A 22882-nucleotide genomic window follows, 5' to 3' on the forward strand; every position below is an offset into this window, starting at 1 on the left:
CCCCACCTCGTGGCAGGCAGCAGTTGGGTATGGAATGAGAAATGGCATAAGCTGTGCAGGCTACGGGGCGATGCTGAAGGAGCGTCACAATCCCCTAGCCAAAATACACAGAGATACTGTAAGCGAGGTCTATGCACATTACAGTACTGTACGTTACACCGGGCTCGGTCGCATAGCAAACTGACAAAACACAAGTTTTACAGTACATACAGTAAAGCAGGCCAAAGCTGCAGGAGAGTTTCTACTGTAAAGGTTCTATGCACCGTACGGTAATGTACACATACCTGTACAATTCTATAGCAGGGCAGACTCAATTGAAATGGCTACCGCCTGTGACTCCTACAGTAGCTCCTAGGAGGCACTCAGCTATGGAGCAAATAACAGCACAGATTTTGCAGGCTACGGGGCAATGCTGAAGGAGCGTCACAATCCCCTAGCTACAATACACAGGGGTGATAGAGATAATCGAGTGGCTGGAGGGGGGTCCCCTTGATTTAAGGGGCCCCCACTCCTCCAGGGTACTCCGGCCAGGTGTGACTAGTTGGGTATTTAATTCCATGGCCGCAGGGACCTGTATAAAAGTCTCCCCCGGCTGTGCATTATCTGTCCAGCTAGTGGAGCCCAGTGCTGATTCAAAAAATATGGGGAACCCCTACGCTTTTTTTGTCCCCCTTATTTTTTGCACCAGGACCAGGCGCAGAGCCCGGTGCTGGTTCTAAAAAGATGGGGGATCCCGTGTCCATTTTTTCCGTATTCCTTCCGGAATTCGACTGCAATTGCATATACAGTACTGTACCCCTTAATGTCACTGCTTACAGTATACAGTATTTAGACATGAGCTTGTGTACAGTATCTGTCATGAGGTGCTTTTTTCACTGACACTATAACTTTTTTCTATTGTGATATACTGTACAGAGGCGGCAAACTAGCCAAACGGGAATAATCAGCTTCTGCAGAATAAAATGAGATGCTACAGTACATGCCTATATTCTGTGAGTGACTGCGGCTCTATGAAATTAAATCAGAAAATTGAAATATGAAATGCATTACTAATGTGTGGCATTACTGTACTGTATGTGTATAAGGTGTACTACAATATTTTCTGGTGTAACATAAGGAAAGGGCACTACTGCATGGTCTAATGCAGTGGTTCTCAAACTTGGTCCTCAGGACCCCACACAGTGCATGTTTTGCAGGTAAACCAGCAAGTGCACAGATGTATTCATTACTAACTGACACATTTTAGAAGGTCCATACAGTAGGTGGAGCTAATTTTTTCACTTGTGATTCTGTGAGACCTGCAAAACCTGCACTGTGTGGGGTCCTGAGGACTGAGTTTGAGAACCTGTGGTCTAATGTAAATAAAGATGAATGTGGTGGGGTGTAATGTGAATAAGGGGCATTACTGTTAGGAGTAATGTGGTACTATGATATGATGTCATGAGAATAAGAGACACCACTGCATGATATAATGTGAATAAAGTTGCAGTACTGTGTTGTGTCATTTCATCTTCGGGTATTATTGTGTTACCATGCCCCTTCCCAGCAAGAACATACTGTACACTGTTTTGGGCTGGCACTAAATGTGCACATTGTTCTTATTTAGATTATAGGGGGTAGGAGCGCCAAAATGGGTGATGGTGCTGGGAAAGGGGTGCAGGGTTAGAGGCGGAACTACGTAGCATCTGTGCAAGAGGGCATCAGCCAAAATCTAGCCTAGGGCATCATGTTGGTCAGGTTTGGCTCTGATAATACTGTATACTGTACTCTTACTGTACTTTGCATTCAATACAGATACTGTTTGCACACAGGTTTTACATGAATCATTGGCAATGCTGCAGGAGTGTCTCATTAGGCAATCTAAAATATACCACGACTATGGGTGGGGATACAGTAGGGAAGTTCTGTCACCATAAGCTGTCTGCTGTGTATAGCATATTTCCATCTGAGATGCATTTGTGTGTTTGTAATAAGAAAAAAACATTTTACTGTACATTTAGTGGATACAGTATTTCTCCCCCATAATGACGTATCATACTGTACAGGTACCCTCATGTACTGTACCGTACCATACTGTAAAATTGAATATTTATTGGAAAAACATCAATATTAATGTAAAAATAAAGTATTACAACATCCGATTCCATGTACTGCACTGATCAAAATGTACAGTACTCTTATTCAGGACTTATAAAACTGAAAATAACTGTTCATACAGTACACATCAATAACATTACTACTGTATAATATTCTACATTAGTTTATGCAATAATCAGACAAAGGCAATTTTATCATTTTTTTTAATAATGCACCAATTTAAAATTTTAAACAGAAAATACAGAACTACATATTTGTGGCTTGACCATTTCTTTCAACTACAACAGGTAATACTTTATACAGGTGATTTATATAATTATTACAATGTTCAGGTGTGAGTACTTCTAGACAAAATTTCTTTATCCCATCCACCAGTTGCTGTTTTGTTGTTGGCTTTGCAACACTCCTAACGTACCTCTTCAATTGAGCCCACACTAATTCGATTGGGTTCATGTCTGGTGATCTAATTAAAAAAAAAAAAAAAGCGTATAGAAAAAATTAATTACAGTACATTACAGTAAATAGAGAAAATTAAACATACAATATTGTACTGTTTATTAAACAAAATTTTTTTTTACAGTACTAGAGTGCTATCCAAAATTTTACTTGTACACTGTTGAAAGAATACTCACTCTGGTGGTGTGCGTTCCCAATTCATACCTTTCTCTTCCATAAATTTGGCTGAGGCGGAGTGTTTAGGATCATTGTCTTGGAATATCCTATGGTGAGTTGGGTAATATTTATTCACAAATGGCACCATACATTTCTCTACTATTGTTTCTTGGAAATATTTCTTATCCATGATTCCTACAGAAATCAAAAAATGTTGTTCATTAATAAGCAACTCCTTTTATTGTGCAGTTACACGTACTCTACAGTACAACATGTATTTTTACAGAACACAGGCACAGAATAAAGTATAGTACTGTACTGTACCTTCGAAAAATAATAGGGGACCAGCTCCTAATCGTGATATGCCTCCCCATACATGGATTTTCAATGGATGCTTTGGGCGTGGTTTTAAAGAGATATGGTTACGTTTCCTGAATGACATTCTGGAGAACCGCTCAAGGGCAACAGACGATTCATCTGTGAAAATGACATCATCAAATGTTTCACCACTCTCAATCCATCGCCGTGCCTGTTCCACTCTCTTTTCTTTATTCACATCTCTTATCATTGGAGATATCCTGTGAAGAGCCAAAAATAATGAAATCAGATACAGTTATGAAATTACAGATTTACAGATTACTGTATATACAGTAGACTGTATGTGCAGTATACTGTATTATATACCTACTGTATACATTAAACTGTACATACAGTACATTAAGTTACATACAGAGTAATATATATATACATACTGTACATACACACAAACACACACACACAGTATACAGTATGTAATCATCACAATAAGCCGGCAATGCTTCATTGCTGTCTCTGAGTGCCTATACAGTAGGTATCTCTTTTGGGATAGAATACTGTATATACAGTATATACACACACACATACTGTATATAGTATAAAGTACACACTCTGTATAATGATTTATGGCATTATTATATCACGTATCAAGGGATTATTAACAGTGCATTTACTGTATGGTTTATACTGCTATTCAGTATTTTACCTTGTTGCGCCAAAGGTCCATCCCATTTTCCGTCGCATCCTTCTGATGCTGGTGGCCGATATGTCCAGGTCATACTTGGAATGGAGAATTCGTTTTATTTGCAGAGCAGTACGCTCATCATCCTCACGAGTTAGTTCCTCCACAATTTGTTGCACTCTCCTACAGTACAATACAGTATGAAAAATATGAATTCATGAACAGCACAATCACAGTTACAATTGATGAAGTTTTTATTTTATTTCAAAAAAATTGTTTATGGTATAAAGCAAGTCATTTAAACATTACAGTAGTGTACAGTACGTACCATGTGCATTTTGTAGGAAATACAAATCTGGGCGTTGTTCTCTCGAATGCATGATAGCGCACCGTTTCTAAAGTGACTATAATGCCACTTTCCTTGAGCCATGCATGGATCTCTTTGATGGTTTTATTTTCTTTTTTCATGTTGGCGATTATCTTGCTCATCGTTTTGTTGATAGTTACTGGCATGTTGTCCAACTATAATTCCTGTATGGAGAGAAAACATTTGTGAATACTGTAGTCTAAAATTTACACATCTGAAAATGCATAAGAGTTTTATGATAGAAGTTAATACTGTACATGTTTACTATCCAGTACCTGATGTTCAAATTTAAGTATTGTATACTGTACAGTACTGAAAATACAACTTCAGTGTTATGGACTGCAATTAGTTTCCTGTATGAAACAGATACAGTACAGTAAATAACCCTCCTTGGAAGTGCATGGGCCCTGTGAGACTTACAGTAGTGTACAGCATAAGGGTCGACTGACATGATGTACAAGCATTACATACAGTACATGTCAGTACTGTATGTAAATTCTTCAATTATTGCCTAACAACAATGCTGCTTACTGTATATTAAATACTGTAGGCCTAGAAATGTGCATCTCAATATAGTAGTTAAAAACACAGGGGCCTACAGTATGTGGATAAGCGAGTTCTATGCACACTAAAAATGGCCACCGACCGTGAACCCCCAGCACGTGGCAGCGCTCGGATATGTAGTGAGATACAATATGGCATACATTTCACAGTTCAGGGGGCAATGCTGAAGGAGCGTCACAATCCCCTAGCTCAATTACATTGGGATAAGCGAGGTCTATGCACATTACGGTATACCGAGCTGGATCGCTTAGCAACCTGACAACATGGCCGCCGACCGTGAACTCCCAGCACGTGGCAGCGCTCGGATATGTAGTGAGATACAATATGGCATACATTTCACAGTTCAGGGGGCAATGCTGAAGGAGCGTCACAATCCCCTAGCTCAATTACATTGGGATAAGCGAGGTCTATGCACATTACGGTATACCGAGCTGGATCGCTTAGCAACCTGACAACATGGCCGCCGACCGTGAACTCCCAGCACGTGGCAGCGCTCGGATATGTAGTGAGAGATGGTATACATTTTAAAATACAGTACACCGGGATAAGTTGTACAGGCCATGGAGCAATGCACAGGGACATTCATCATTTACGTACAGTATATAAATAATTGTAAACCGTAAATGAAAGAATTACCGGTCAAATACTGTATGACGAAACTGTGTCAATGAGCTGGAACAGTATGGCCTGTGAAGAAGTTTTCGAAGGCAGAAACGGAGAGCAAATTATCAGGAGATTTCTGAAAGGTCGGAGAAGATCCACACAGCAAGTCTGCTTACGAGGAAACAGCTTTGCAAAGTGGGTAGCGGGGCGGTGACTGAGACGCTCTTTTATTCACATTCACACAAAAGGAATTCTTACCGCTGTGATTGGTGCCAATATAGGCGCATTCATCCTTACACCAATCACAGAGCATACTGTACAGGTACTTTTGAATGTGAATAAAAGAGCGTCTCAGTCACCGCCCGCCCGCTACCCACTTTGCAAATCTGTTTCCTCGTAGGCAGACTTGCTGTGTGGATCTTCTCCGACCTTTCAGAAATCTCCTGATAATTTGCTCTCCGTTTCTGCCTTCGAAAACTTCTTCACAGGCCATACTGTTCCAGCTCATTGACACAGTTTCGTCATACAGTATTTGACCGGTAATTCTTTCATTTACGGTTTACAATTATTTATATACTGTACGTAAATGATGAATGTCCCTGTGCATTGCTCCATGGCCTGTACAACTTATCCCGGTGTATTTTAAAATGTATACCATCTCTCACTACATATCCGAGCGCTGCCACGTGCTGGGAGTTCACGGTCGGCGGCCATGTTGTCAGGTTGCTAAGCGATCCAGCTCGGTATACCGTAATGTGCATAGACCTCGCTTATCCCAATGTAATTGAGCTAGGGGATTGTGACGCTCCTTCAGCATTGCCCCCTGAACTGTGAAATGTATGCCATATTGTATCTCACTACATATCCGAGCGCTGCCACGTGCTGGGAGTTCATGGTCGGCGGCCATTTTGTCAGGTTGCTAAGCGATCCAGCTCGGTATACCGTAATGTGCATAGACCTCGCTTATCCCAATGTAATTGAGCTAGGGGATTGTGACGCTCCTTCAGCATTGCCCCCTGAACTGTGAAATGTATGCCATATTGTATCTCACTACATATCCGAGCGCTGCCACGTGCTGGGAGTTCACGGTCGGCGGCCATTTTGTCAGGTTGCTAAGCGATCCAGCTCGGTATACCGTAATGTGCATAGACCTCGCTTATCCCAATGTAATTGAGCTAGGGGATTGTGACGCTCCTTCAGCATTGCCCCCTGAACTGTGAAATGTATGCCATATTGTATCTCACTACATATCCGAGCGCTGCCACGTGCTGGGAGTTCACGGTCGGCGGCCATTTTGTCAGGTTGCTAAGCGATCCAGCTCGGTATACCGTAATGTGCATAGACCTCGCTTATCCCAATGTAATTGAGCTAGGGGATTGTGACGCTCCTTCAGCATTGCCCCCTGAACTGTGAAATGTATGCCATATTGTATCTCACTACATATCCGAGCGCTGCCACGTGCTGGGAGTTCACGGTCGGCGGCCATTTTGTCAGGTTGCTAAGCGATCCAGCTCGGTATACCGTAATGTGCATAGACCTCGCTTATCCCAATGTAATTGAGCTAGGGGATTGTGACGCTCCTTCAGCATTGCCCCCTGAACTGTGAAATGTATGCCATATTGTATCTCACTACATATCCGAGCGCTGCCACGTGCTGGGAGTTCACGGTCGGCGGCCATTTTGTCAGGTTGCTAAGCGATCCAGCTCGGTATACCGTAATGTGCATAGACCTCGCTTATCCCAATGTAATTGAGCTAGGGGATTGTGACGCTCCTTCAGCATTGCCCCCTGAACTGTGAAATGTATGCCATACTGTATCTCACTACATATCCGAGCGCTGCCACGTGCTGGGGGTTCACGGTCGGTGGCCATTTTTAGTGTGCATAGAACTCGCTTATCCACATAGGCCCCTGTGTTTTTAACTACTATATTGAGATGCACATTTCTAGGCCTACAGTATTTAATATACAGTAAGCAGCATTGTTGTTAGGCAATAATTGAAGAATTTACATACAGTACTGACATGTACTGTATGTAATGCTTGTACATCATGTCAGTCGACCCTTATGCTGTACACTACTGTAAGTCTCACAGGGCCCATGCACTTCCAAGGAGGGTTATTTACTGTACTGTATCTGTTTCATACAGGAAACTAATTGCAGTCCATAACACTAATATTAAGCCCACTCCATTATCCACTCCTCCCCTGTGTATTAAACACCCCCTACCACCCTGGAAGTCATGTACCAGGGCCCCTTCATTCAGCACAATGCCCCCTTCTACAGTTTAGTGTTCTCCTTCCTGCCCCATCTGTGCAGTAAAGGAATAATTAGCAGAAATTATTTCTCCAGGTCCTACTGTACATACTGAGCGAAAGATAGAACCCCCCCTATCCCCCGCGGAGCATCAAAGCTGCCGCTGATAGCTCCCCCCACCCCTTCCGCTGGTGAGTGGGTAGGGGCCCCAGTGCATTGCTGTGTCCAGGGGCCCACACTGCTGTTAAGATGGCTCTAGTAATTGAGCTAGGGGATTGTGACGCTCCTTCAGCATTGCCCCTGGACTGTACCATACTGTATCTCACTCCATATCCAAGCGCTGCCACGTGCTGGGAGTTCACGGTCGGTGGCCATTTTGTCAGGTTGCTAAGCGATCCAGCTCGGTATAACGTAATGTACATAGACCTTGCTTATCCCGGTGTACTACAGGTATGTGCAGTAGTACTGAATGATTGCTATCACTTGTGGTGAAACACCTATCTTATCAAATACAGTAACTACTGTACAGTATAGTTGTTCGCACAGGTGATGGTAATCATACTGTATATTTAAACTGAAGTCCGTAACAGAGCATTCTGTCCCTCCTGCAGAGGTTCTTGTTGGGAGGCACAGGGAAAAAAGGCAAATACTGTACAGTATTTGCACTTTACTGTTGTGCACTTTATTTGAAAATGTACAGTTGTTTGCTATTTTTAGCATGCTGTGCTTTACATGTTTTCTTATTGTGGTTTTTATATTTTTAGACAAAAGACAAAGAATGCAGACTACCAGATTTTACGGGAGTGCCAAAACCCACCCATCAGTGGCACAGAAACTTGCTGCATTAGTCCCACAAAAGAAGAAGAAAACTGCCAAGGCGGCTCAGAAAGAAAATGTGGTGAAACCACGAAAAAATGCCAAGGCAAAGAATAATACGTTGGAGATGATATGTGGTGTGGCAAATGATGTAATTGTTCCATCTCCTGCAGATCACAGTGTTCAGCCAATGAATCTGGAAATACCGGTGCTAGAGGACGTGACAAACACGCTGCATCAGGAAGCTTCTTTTTTGGACCATGTAGCCACCCCTGGACAAGAAGACATGACACATTCACCACGAAGAAGGTTGCATTTCACAGATGTGAACACCAAAGTGCAGGACTGCCAGTGTACCTGTCCTGTTTTACTAAAGGAGCTACTCAGTAAGGTGACCAATATGGAGTCAGAAGTTGGTGGACAGGTCAATCAGCTGCAGACCGATGTGGCTGGCCTTAAAGAAGGCATAAAGGAACAGATGGTAGAAGCCATGAAGAAAGTCATTGAACAAACGAGGGAAGAATGGCAAGTTGGAGTTTGCCGCACCATCATTGCAACACACCACCAAGCGGTTCAAGTCAGCGGCCTGGACGACCGAGGCCTGGAGGACCGCAGAGGAGGCCTGGAGGACCGCAGAGGAGGCCTGGAGGACCGCAGAGGAGGCCTGGAGGACCGCAGAGGAGACCTGGAGGACCGCAGAGGAGGCCTGGAGGACCGCAGCGGACTGGACGAAGTCAGCGGCATGGACGACCGCAGAGGAGGCCTGGAGGACCGCAGAGGAGGCCTGGAGGACCGCAGAGGAGGCCTGGAGGACCGCAGAGGAGGCCTGGAGGACCGCAGAGGAGGCCTGGACGACCGCAGAGGAGACCTGGAGGACCGCAGCGGACTGGACGAAGTCAGCGGCATGGAGGACCGCAGAGGAGGCCTGGAGGACCGCAGAGGAGGCCTGGAGGACCGCAGAGGAGGCCTGGAGGACCGCAGAGGAGGCCTGGACGACCGCAGAGGAGGCCTGGGGGACCGCAGCAGCGGACTGGACGAAGTCAGCGACTTGGACGACCGCAGAGGAGGCCTGGAGGACCGCAGAAGAGGCCTGGAGGACCGCAGAGGAGGCCTGGACGACCGCAGAGGAGGCCTGGACGACCGCAGAGGAGGCCTGGACGACCGCAGAGGAGGCCTGGGGGACCGCAGCAGCGGACTGGACGAAGTCAGCGACTTGGACGACCGCAGAGGAGGCCTGGAGGACCGCAGAAGAGGCCTGGAGGACCGCAGAGGAGGCCTGGAGGACCGCAGAGGAGGCCTGGAGGACCGCAGCGGACTGGACGAAGTCAGCGGCATGGAGGACCGCAGAGGAGGCCTGGAGGACCGCAGAGGAGGCCTGGAGGACCGCAGAGGAGGCCTGGAGGACCGCAGAGGAGGCCTGGAGGACCGCAGAGGAGGCCTGGAGGACCGCAGAGGAGACCTGGAGGACCGCAGAAGAGACCTGGAGGACCGCAGAAGAGACCTGGAGGACCGCAGAGGCCTGGACCACAGCAGCGGACTGGACGAAGTCAGCGACTTGGGCGAACGCAGAGGAGGCCTGGAGGACCGCAGAAGAGACCTGGAGGACCGCAGAAGAGACCTGGAGGACCGCAGAGGCCTGGACCACAGCAGCGGACTGGACGAAGTCAGCGACTTGGGCGAACGCAGAGGAGGCCTGGACGACCACAGAGGCCTGGAGGACCGCAGAGGAAACATGGAGGACCGCAGAGGAGGCCTGGAGGACCGCAGAGGAGGCCTGGAGGACCGCAGAGGAGGCCTGGAGGACCGCAGAAGAGACCTGGAGGACCGCAGAGGAGGCCTGGAGGACCGCAGAGGAGGCCTGGAGGACCGCAGAAGAGACCTGGAGGACCGCAGAGGAGGCCTGGAGGACCGCAGAGGAGGCCTGGAGGACCGCAGAGGAGGCCTGGAGGACCGCAGAGGAGGCCTGGAGGACCGCAGAGGAGGCCTGGAGGACCGCAGAAGAGACCTGGAGGACCGCAGAGGAGGCCTGGAGGACCGCAGAGGAGGCCTGGAGGACCGCAGAGGAGGCCTGGAGGACCGCAGAGGAGGCCTGGAGGACCGCAGAGGCCTGGACCACAGCAGCGGACTGGACGAAGTCAGCGACTTGGACGACCGCAGAGGAGGCCTGGAGGACCGCAGAAGAGACCTGGAGGACCGCAGAAGAGACCAGGAGGACCGCAGAAGAGACCTGGAGGACCGCAGAGGAGGCCTGGAGGACCGCAGAGGGCTGGACGACCGCAGAGGCCTGGATTCAAGTGTGCTGTTGCCAGGAACACCAATGATGACCAGCACACCTGCTCACAGGCCACTTCGCAATACATTCGGAGGCTCTCTGAACAATATTGCCCTGGCTGTCATCTCAACTTCCCTGGACGACCATCTGTACAGAGCTTCAAATGGACATATTCAGAAATATGCATATTCTCTGTTCCAGCACCATGTACGGTACGACAAATACTTGACGTGGGCCAATCGTGTGAACTTTGATGGTTCCAAGGGCAAACTTCCGCTGCCCAAAAATCTGGTACATGACATCATGGCTAGGTGTGAACGCCGCGTGAGGATTGGTGATCCAGAAAAGAGGAAGATAAGGGATACCATAAACTCTGTGCTGAGAACGAAGAGGAAAATGACTTGGAAGCTCGACTATGATGAAACCAGATCATTACCTACCTCCTAGCTTCAGCACATCAGCTTCACACAGCTGAAGCTAAAAAATTGTGTCAATGTACCTGTATGACCTGTACATTTTCTGGGGCTGCATGCACTGTGCTGAATCCACTTGGAGCAGCTCGGTTACTCAAAGGGGAGTGCATGAACTTGGCTCACCACATTCCTGGTAATGTAAGGGCCTGTTACAAGTTGCCCCTTTTATTCCTGTTGATTTTTTGGGCGCTGCTGTATCTATCCAGTAGCAGCCGAGTCCATTGTGCTGTGTCCATCTGGGGCCTTGGGCTGCGTTTCCATCCAGGGGCTGCTGTTGTCAGTCCTCTATTCTGGTGTCCGTATGCGACAGTGTTAAAAAGCAAAAGACAAAAACGAAAAATAATTCAAAAAAGCAAAACCTAAAAATAAAGTACAAAAACCATTACCCCGCACCACCACCACAAAAAAATAAATTATAAAAATGTTAAAGTTGATATTGTTACTGTATTTGTGCTGTTACCTTTTGATTAAAGTACCGTACAGTATGTGTGATGTTGGCTTTATTACAATACAGTACAGTATGTGTGATGTTACATGTTCCAAATGATTTTGTCCGTAAATAAAGTGTTTCTTAAAATAAACATGACGTGGTTTCCAATGTTTGTATTCCCAACTTCCTGTACTGTATAAATTAGTACTACTGTATGATGGGAATTCAATTAAGAGTGGTATACTGTATGTAAAACAACTTGGTTAGGCATCTTGCATTTCATATTTTAATAAAAACCACAGGAAACTTCTATTTTTAAAAGTTTATTGAAGAAAAAAAAGGTGTTTTTTTTTAAATAAAGTTTGAAAGTTAATTAAAACAAAAAAGTAGTTTGTTCTTCGTTACATTCTTTTCTTGTGTATATAGATATCTGTGGGGAAAAAAAAAAAAAAAGTATTAAAGTAAAGACACTCATGTTCATTTGTTTTCCAAGAAAATTTGTGGAACCACACAGCCCAGCAATAAGTCATGCTGGGCTGTGTGGTTCCACAAAAGGCATGCGGTACAAAGTGAAATAGTGGTGTCAGTGGTCAGCACTTTGACACGCTAACATTTGTGGAACCACACAGCAATGGCTGACACACATAAAATGGCTGACACACACAAAATGCCTGACACACACAAAATGCCTGACACACACAAAATGCCTGACACACACAAAATGCCTGACACACACATGCTGGAGTGAAAACACATGTTTGCCAAACAGTCGACAGCACATGTCGGCCAGATGGCCGACCAAACTTGCTCCAAATCACCCCAAACTGGCCAGAAAGCACCCCAGCACACTCAGGAGGTACTGTACACCACAGCTAAATTAGGAGAGAATTTCATTACAAACAGCCAGATCTTGCAGATTATCTGCCAGATAATTGTATGGTGTACAGTATGCCTATCTTATACAGTAGAAAAAGATACTATACAATGGAGTACAAGAACAAAAATTTTTATTAAATAAAATTAAATTAAACTTAATAAAATATTAAAATAGTGGTCCACTAGGAGGTGGACCACCACCCGCTGGAGCTGGATGGCACGCTGCAACTGTTCTGTGGGAAAAAAAGGACAGTATTACAAAACAAATACTGAATACTTTACAGTGTAGTAATGGCAATACAGTACTTTACTCTATATTAGACAATATTGTTATTTACAATGTACAGTACTGTATTGTCAGTACAGTAAATCAAACACTACTGTATGCTGTCGAGGTAATTTAAACATTGCTTTAGTTTACCTCTTGTATAAGTGGGCTGCTGCCTGCCCGCTTCTGGGCCAGCCCACCTATCTTGCCCCTGTCTGGGGCCCCCATAAATAATTGGCACTATATTGGAGAAAAAAAAACATTTAGTCACATTCAAATAGTAAACAATTATTACTGTATACTGTAGGTACAGTATTATACTGTATTGCTGGTATTCAAAATATAAAGTACTGTACAAGAGTTTAGCTTCAATAGGTCATAAACAAATTGTCAAAGGAATTAAACACCACAGTACAAATACTGTAGACATTTACTGTATGTATTAGCAGTCATGACATTTCATGACCGCTTCAGAAAAAAGAGGGTTACAGTACTGTAGGTGGTGTTGTAGGGAGTACTATCCATAATAGTGGACTGTACTCAGAGCCAGCCATAAATAATATGATTCCCTAGTCAAGTTTTTGGATGCTGCCCCCTTGCACAGATGCTATTTCCGCCTCTGAGCCTGTACCCCTTTCCCAGCACCATCACCCCTCAACCATAGCAGTCGTCATTTTGGTGCTCCTCCAACTTACTGTACTGTATGTTTAAAATAGCAACAGTGTGCACATTCGGTGTGCATCCCAAAACGGTGCATGTTCTTGCTGGGAAGGGGCAAGGCCACACAGTAATTCCCCAATCTGAAATGACGCCACACAGTACTGCAACTTTATTCACAACATATCATGCAATAGTGTCTCTTTTTCTCGTTACATCATATGATAGTACCACATTACTCCTCAAAGTATTCCCACTTATTCACATTGCATCACATCATATTGCTCTTTGTTCACATTAGACCACACAGTAGTGCCCTTGCTACAGTATATGTTACACAACAAAGTACTGTATACACATAATGCTGCACATTAGTAATGCATTTTGTATGCACAGAATATACTGTAGGCATGCTGCATATCATATTAATCAGCAGAAGCTGCTTGTGCCCCTGGGCATTTGGCAAGTATGCCTATGCCTAGGGCAGGCTCAGACTGGAGATCAGTACGTAATCCCGCTGGACGGGATCCCGGCAGTCAAAATACAGACGCCGGAATCCCGACCACACAATCCCGACAGGGGCGGCGAGCGGAAAGCAGCCCCTTGCATGCTTGCTTCGCTCGCCACGCGGTGGGCACGGTGCCTCGCTACGCTCTACACACTATTATATCAGTAGTCAGGAAACGCAGCATGCATTTGTGGAGTGAAGAGGGTGAAAAAGGAGAGAAAGTACAGTTTGTACTGTAAGGTTATGTCAGAGGGTGTGAAGATGATCAGCTCAGTGTTATACATGTTACAGTAAGTTAGAATACAGTACAGTGCATTATGTATTTCTATTTTATTACCAGGTGTCTCCTCCACTGGTTGGCGACGGACTGTAAAAAGATAATACAGTACAGTTAGTCATATCAGTTTGACTTAAAATAATGTTGGAGAAAAAAAAATACTGTAATTACAGTACCAACTATTGCTACTGTACAGTATATTTACCAAAAATGTATTCTGGCTCGTCGTCTGTGGGTAAAAGAGAAGAATATTATAAGATACAGTATACAGTAAAAAGTATAGTAATAGTACACTAGTGTCCAGGCCCAGTGTCAGGTGGGTAAAAAAAGGTATGCTTGTGACAGGCATGGTGATTCCAAGGGACCCCACCGAGACCATCAGAAAATTTGTGAGTGACCCGTATGCCGGTGATTATGACTAGAATAAGGTACAGTAGCAACTCTTTTTTCTTTTGAATTATGTATACTGTACAGTACTGTATGTGCATATTGTACAGTACACTTAAAATATTTAGCAGTTACTGTAGTGGTAATTTTTGGGATGACAGTATTAGCATACTGTAAGCATCCAACTGAGGCCCCCAAACAGATGCCGCCACTAGGTACAGTACGTGCCTCTCGTGCCTAATGGGAAATTCATCACTGACAGTATCTAGAGAGATGAATGGAGAGACAGTGACAAGGGGTGAGAGAGAGAGAGAGAGAGAAATTGAGTAAGATGGGTGTTTTTTTTAGAACAGGATGTTGTCCATACAGTAGCAACCAATCAAATATCACCTACTGTACTGTATTATCGTCTGTAAGTGTAACTAGATACTGTAAATGTTAATGTGGGATGTGATCGGTTGCTACTGTATGGGCAATATCACCAGTTCAAACAAAAACAATTTTCATCCGATTTCTACGCATTTGCCAGAAAAATCTGATGAAAAGTGCTACTCTGATGGCATCAGATCAATGTCAGTAATAATTCTTACCACTAAATGCAGCAGCATCATCATCATCCTCCTCCTCCTCCGTGGCCTGTTCCAGTGTAGGGCCTGTGAAAAAAAACATTAATGTGAAAAAAAAAAAAGGTTCATTCCAGGAAATACACATACCCTCCAACATGACCCGCCCCACTAGGTACAAAATGCTCTGGTTCTGGACTTCCCTCTTAATTTATTATTGCCATCACCTGTGAAGAAACAGCTTTCTTATCATATAACTAGTTCAACACAGGTGATGGAAATCATAAATTAAGAGGGAAGTCTAGAAACAGAGCAGTGCGGCGGGTCATGTTGGAGGGTCTGCATACAGAAACATAGAATTTGATGACAAATACTGTAAGAACCACTTTGCCCATCTAATCTGCCTCTTTTTTTTAACCTTTTTTTTACATCAAACCTTATAACAATTTTCCCCAAACATCACATGATGCAAAGATAAATAAATAAAAAAAGAGGTGCAAGATGGAATTGTGATTGGGCCCTCCCAACCACCCTTATGTTATATAAACAGGGTCTGCCACACGACTGTGGCTGAAATGACTGGTTGGTTTGGGCCCCCACCAAAAAAAGAAGCAATCAATCTCTCCTTGCTCAAACTGGCTCTACAGAGGCACGATGTACCGGACTGGACTTACTTAATGGGTGCAGTGAGGTGATGGACATAGAGATAGAGTCCTGGTCCTCCTCCTCCGCCACCGCCTGTGACAGTGTAGGGCCTGTGAAAGCAAAAAATCCATGAAATATACTTTTGTATTCTGTGTTGAATACAGTAAAGCAAAAATTCAGTCAGGAATTGGAGGAGGAGAGTAAATTTCGCACACAGAGACGAGAATGTCGAGGCCAGAATCAGGGGGTAGTGGAGGAGGGTTAGGATACCGTACCTCACCCTGTTGGGATTGCTGCAATCAGGATGCCACTGTCGGTCACCTGACCGCTAGAATCCTGACTGCTGGTCACGCAAACCCAACCCATTGGTTTAACACAATGTACAGTACAGTACAATACTGCAGTTTACTTACCAAGTTGGGGAGAGGGTTTTTCATCCTCATCCTCACTGTCAATAATTACTGAGTTGAAAATAAAAAAATATTATAAACAAAATACAGTAGAGTACAGTTACTACAAAATTGCACAGTAGTACAGTGCTACAGGAGGCAGAGATATATTCATAATACAGTAGGAGCAGAATGACTGTCCAGCGGTAGGGGACATACAGTACTGTATTTAAAAGACCTGCTGTCTGGATCCCGACATTCAGAATGCAGAGTGTGGATTCAGAGTATGATTGGAGGGTTAGGCTAGTGGAGGGTGGGTCGGATGCACAATTTTGGGCACCATAATACAAAATGGATATCGTGGAACTACAAAAGGTTTAGAGGCGGGCGACCAAAGTGATGAAGTGGATTGAGAAGATGGAATACAAGGAAAGGCAGGCTAGGCATGTTTACATTGGAAAAGAGGAGATTAAGAGGGGACATGATTAACCTTTACAAATATACTGTATACAGTAAGGGGACAATACACAGGAACGGTTTTTGATAAGATGGACACAGAGGACACGTGCACAGTAACTCTTGTTGAAGTAGAGGCGATTTCGCACAGAGGCGAAAAGGGGTCTTCACAGTGAGGGAAATACTGTACAGTACATGTTTGGAATTCCCTGCCTGAAAAGTAATAAAAGTGGACTTGGTCAATACTTTTAAGAATGGGCTTGAGAAAATCCTACTGTACTTACTATAATCTGGCTCCTCTTCCTCCCCCGAATCAATGGGAATGAGCTCCTCCTCTGTATCAATTACGAGGCGGTCTGTGTGTAAAAGATGACAAGTATTGTAAAATACAAAAATTACAGTAATACTGTAGGAAACTAGTGTGTCTGTAACAAAAAGTAATTATTACCACTTCCGGAGCTCTCGGATGCAGCAGGTGGTGGTGGTGGTGGTGTTGGTACTGTGGGAAAAAAAATAACAGTACTGTAAGTGAAGCTGTCAATTTGAAACATGTACTGTACAGTATCCAGGACACATGTACAGTAGTGTAACAACGATGACAGTCACACCAGAATTCTCGTTACACAATACCTGGCAGCGCAGCAGGTGGTGGTGGTGGTGGTGGTGGAACTGTGGGAAAAAAAATAACAGTACTGTAAGTGAAGCTGTCAATTGGAAACATGTACTGTACAGTATCCAGGACACATGTACAGTAGTGTAACAACGATGACAGTAGCACCAGAATTCTCGTTACACAATACCTGGCAGCGCAGCAGGTGGTGGTGGTGGTGGTGGTGGTACTGTGGGAAAAAAAATAACAGTACTGTAAGTGAAGCTGTCAATTGGAAACATGTACTGCACAGTATCCAGGACACATGTACAGTAGTGTAACAACGATGACAGTAGCACCAGAATTCTCGTTACACAATACCTGGCAGCGCAGCAGGTGGTGGTGGTGGTGGTGGTGGTGGTACTGTGGGAAAAAAAATAACAGTACTGTAAGTGAAGCTGTCAATTTGAAACATGTACTGTACAGTATCCAGGACACATGTACAGTAGTGTAACAACGATGACAGTAGCACCAGAATTCTCGTTACACAATACCTGGCAGCGCAGCAGGTGGTGGTGGTGGTGGTGGTGGTACTGTGGGAAAAAAAATAACAGTACTGTAAGTGAAGCTGTCAATTTGAAACATGTACTGTACAGTATCCAGGACACATGTACAGTAGTGTAACAACGATGACAGTAGCACCAGAATTCTCGTTACACAATACCTGGCAGCGCAGCAGGTGGTGGTGGTGGTGGTGGTGGTACTGTGGGAAAAAAAATAACAGTACTGTAAGTGAAGCTGTCAATTTGAAACATGTACTGTACAGTATCCAGGACACATGTACAGTAGTGTAACAACGATGACAGTAGCACCAGAATTCTCGTTACACAATACCTGGCAGCGCAGCAGGTGGTGGTGGTGGTGGTGGTGGTACTGTGGGAAAAAAAATAACAGTACTGTAAGTGAAGCTGTCAATTTGAAACATGTACTGTACAGTATCCAGGACACATGTACAGTAGTGTAACAACGATGACAGTAGCACCAGAATTCTCGTTACACAATACCTGGCAGCGCAGCAGGTGGTGGTGGTGGTGGTGGTGGTACTGTGGGAAAAAAAATAACAGTACTGTAAGTGAAGCTGTCAATTTGAAACATGTACTGTACAGTATCCAGGACACATGTACAGTAGTGTAACAACGATGACAGTAGCACCAGAATTCTCGTTACACAATACCTGGCAGCGCAGCAGGTGGTGGTGGTGGTGGTACTGTGGGAAAAAAAATAACAGTACTGTAAGTGAAGCTGTCAATTTGAAACATGTACTGTACAGTATCCAGGACACATGTACAGTAGTGTAACAACGATGACAGTAGCACCAGAATTCTCGTTACACAATACCTGGCAGCGCAGCAGGTGGTGGTGGTGGTGGTGGTGGTACTGTGGGAAAAAAAATAACAGTACTGTAAGTGAAGCTGTCAATTTGAAACATGTACTGTACAGTATCCAGGACACATGTACAGTAGTGTAACAACGATGACAGTAGCACCAGAATTCTCGTTACACAATACCTGGCAGCGCAGCAGGTGGTGGTGGTGGTGGTGGTGGTACTGTGGGAAAAAAAATAACAGTACTGTAAGTGAAGCTGTCAATTTGAAACATGTACTGTACAGTATCCAGGACACATGTACAGTAGTGTAACAACGATGACAGTAGCACCAGAATTCTCGTTACACAATACCTGGCAGCGCAGCAGGTGGTGGTGGTGGTGGTACTGTGGGAAAAAAAATAACAGTACTGTAAGTGAAGCTGTCAATTTGAAACATGTACTGCACAGTATCCAGGACCAAAAAGGGGTCCGGCCAATAAACAATCTGCATCAGAGAAGCAAGATACAGTATGCTTAAAGTATACAGTACTATATACTAGATCGCCAACAAACGTAAATTAACAAACAACTATCACTGGAATTTACCATCCTCATCCCGTAGCGAAGCACGGGTATTCAGCTATCTACAATGTTATTTATACTTTGTGTTTAATATTTACATTTAGTTTTGTAAACAGACATTCTTAACATTAACGGATTGCAGCGAGTTATCTGTGATGGTCAGGACAGGGGGTTGGGACTATAGAAATCACTATGTACTGTACACTACTGTATTTGACAATACTTACCAGCTTGGCGGCGCCTGTCCCGCCTCCTGTGACGTCGTGCTACCAGCCCTGTAAAAATATATATACAGTATAATGGCAGCATACTGTACAGCCAATGAAATTCAACATTGACAGCATCTTTATGACATCACAATAAATGGAATTGTTCATTCTAGTACCCTGCACCTAATCACTCAGGAGGGCATAGTGTACTGTACTGTCTTCAAAACTTAAGGGGCACATTTCTAAATGTGACATACAGTACACTTACAGTATCGCTACAGTACAGTAGGTCCAGGGTATTAGACAGAACACTACCTTTATAGACATTGTAACACACATAAGCATTGCCCTTATAAACATTATGACACACATCAGCATGCAGCCCTCCCACCCTTAACCATCTCAGTACTGTTCATTACATTACAAATTGATTTCATGACAGATGATGCAGTACTCACCTGAATTCATCTTATTCACGTCATGTCACAGTAGTGCAGTTTATTCACGTCACAGTACTGTCCTTGATTCACGTTGTGTCACACAGTAGAGCACCGTATTCACGTCACAGTACTGTCCTTGATTCACGTTGTGTCACACAGTAGAGCACCGTATTCACGTCACAGTACTGTCCTTGATTCACGTTGTGTCACACAGTAGAGCACCTTATTCACGTCACAGTACTGTCCTTGATTCACGTTGTGTCACACAGTAGAGCACCGTATTCACGTCACAGTACTGTCCTTGATTCACGTTGTGTCACACAGTAGAGCACCTTATTCACGTTACTGTACGTCACAGTAGTGCAGTAGTATATCCACATTACGTCACAAAGTAGAGATCTGCCAGTCATGAACCTTATGCAAGAGTAATGCACGTCAGAACACATTAGGCCACTGTAACATCCCTTAGAATAATTTCTGCCAAAGTAACATCCCTTAGAACACTGTACTATCTGAAACACAAATTTCGGCACACTGCAATTAAACCACACAATGCACTGCACGACTGCGTGATATGACAAACTGCACATTTCCCTGCAAAATATGATACAATGTACACTACACAAAAAACTGCAATTACCACATGTGTATACAGTACACTGCACGACAGTGCTGGCCCTAGCCAGGTACAGATACAGCCGCAGTCACGCAAAATATAGGCATGCCGCATATCATTTTAATCAGCAGAAGCTGCTGGTGCCCCTAAGCATAGCAAATGCCCTAGGCATTTGCCTACTGTAGTTTGCCTATGCCTAAGGCCGGCTCTGCTGCACGATGTGATTCACTATGTATTACACTCACTGCACAATACCATATTCTGAATGTACACTGCATGACACGCTGCAATTACGCAGCACGATACACTGTGATACATTGCATATACTGTACACTGCATGATACTGTACACTGCACAATCGTAGACCACCTGGATTGTAAAGAACTACTGTATATACACAAGTTTAAAAAAATAACAATTGTTTTTGTAAAACGCATGTCGATCTTTTTCCATGTCAACTTAACGACCATGTCAACCTACAGTAACTGGTGTCAACCAATTTCAAAAGCCGCACCATCTAGGTCGACGCAAAAAAACAAATTGACCTTTTGACCCGGGTTAATGTTTGGTCCTTGTTTAACCATTTGTTTACCACAAATACTGTACAGTGCTGTATAGACCGGATACCTGCTGCTACAGCAGCCCCTGCTATAATGTACTGTACCTGTAACTACAGTAACTTAAAGTACAGTAATCTACAGTAATGTACTGTACTTACAATCCCTTATGGCCTGCAGGCGTCGTGGGGTCCGCCTCACGAGGTCACTCCACCTCCTCTGGAGAGACCTCACCGTTCTCCTCCGGTTGTAGGTCCGGAGGATATCCCTGCTGGCCCTCCTATATGCCCTAACTTTCTCCTCGTTGCTGGCGAGAGTTCTGTCCCGCCAGCGAACGAGGAGACGCAGCTCACCCAGAGTATAGGGACGGTCACGTACTACAGGTACAGCAGCCATGCTTATGCTCAATGAGCGATCCAGACGTCGTGCGTCTCAGACGTCGTGCGTCTCAGACGTCGTGCGTTCCAGGCATTCAACGTACAGTACTGTAGTTACTGTACTTTGTGACAGTTTCCCTTAGTTTTACATATGCCCTTTCTTTGACCACAGTATTTTCCACTGTCTTGCCCTACGCCCTTCCCTCCTGGGAGCCTTCACAGGTCTTATGCTATACACAAATACCGAAGATGCACAGTCCGTCAGAATACACTCATTTCATTCACGCTGTTTGGGTGCATTTAGCGTAAAGAATCGCTCCTGCAGATGTACTTTGATTTATGTGAAACCTGTGTGCATCCTTCCATTGACTGTCTTACAATGTAAATAAAATAATACAGTGCATTATTACAGAAAAAAAAAAAAAAAAGAAAGAAAGCACATCATGTCTCGAACCCTGGACCCCCAGTGAGGGAGGTGGGAGCCTTCACCCCTAGCCCACGACGCCTCATGAGAGATTTCTAATTTCATGTGTGAAAGTACTGCAAACAGCGCCCGGCCCTCGCCCCATTGCTGTTGGTTTATGCCTTAGAGGACTCGGATGCTCGCATTTGTAAAGCACGGTGTTTTCCTCCGCCTCCTGCTAGCCTGTTGCCCTTCCCCCATGGGAGCCTGCACAGATCATGCAGTAGACAGGGAGGGAATGCAGGTCATGTGCAATACACAAACGCCCACTGTAGTACTATTTTGCTCACTTACAGTACCGTACTGTAGGTTGCATTTAGCGTAAAGAATCGCTCCTGCAGATGTACTTTGATTTATGTGAAACCTGTGTGCATCCTTCCATTGGATGTACTGTATTGGAGAGAAAAAAAAAATGTTAAAGTGAATGTCACGGGAACACATTAAAAATAAGGTTGGCACTTCCTTCCCATTGGTGTTGGTTTACAGTATGCCGTAGTGTACTCGGACGCTCATGTAATTGCATTTCAAAGGCACAGTATTTTCCATCGTCTCCCCCCTACCCCCATCGCCCTTCCCCCCTGGGGGCCTGCACAGGGAGGAAATTCAGGTCCTGTGCAATGCACAAACGCTGAAGATCTACAGTACTGTTTTGCTTAGTTGGTAGCGCCAGAATACACTCATTTCATTCACGCTGTTTGGGTGCATTTAGCGTAAAGAATCGCTCCTGCAGATGTACTTTGATTTATGTGAAACCTGTGTGCATCCTTCCATTGACTGTCTTACAATGTAAATAAAATAATACAGTGCATTATTACAGAAAAAAAAAAAAAAAAAGAAAGAAAGCACATCATGTCTCGAACCCTGGACCCCCAGTGAGGGAGGTGGGAGCCTTCACCCCTAGCCCACAACGCCTCATGAGAGATTTCTAATTTCATGTGTGAAAGTACTGCAAACAGCGCCCGGCCCTCGCCCCATTGCTGTTGGTTTATGCCTTAGAGGACTCGGACGCTCGCATTTGTAAAGCACGGTGTTTTCCTCCGCCTCCTGCTAGCCTGTTGCCCTTCCCCCATGGGAGCCTGCACAGATCATGCAGTAGACAGGGAGGGAATGCAGGTCATGTGCAATACACAAACGCCCACTGTAGTACTATTTTGCTCACTTACAGTACCGT

This window comes from Pseudophryne corroboree, chromosome 4 (genome assembly GCF_028390025.1).
Source record: "Pseudophryne corroboree isolate aPseCor3 chromosome 4, aPseCor3.hap2, whole genome shotgun sequence".
NCBI lineage: Eukaryota > Metazoa > Chordata > Amphibia > Anura > Myobatrachidae > Pseudophryne > Pseudophryne corroboree.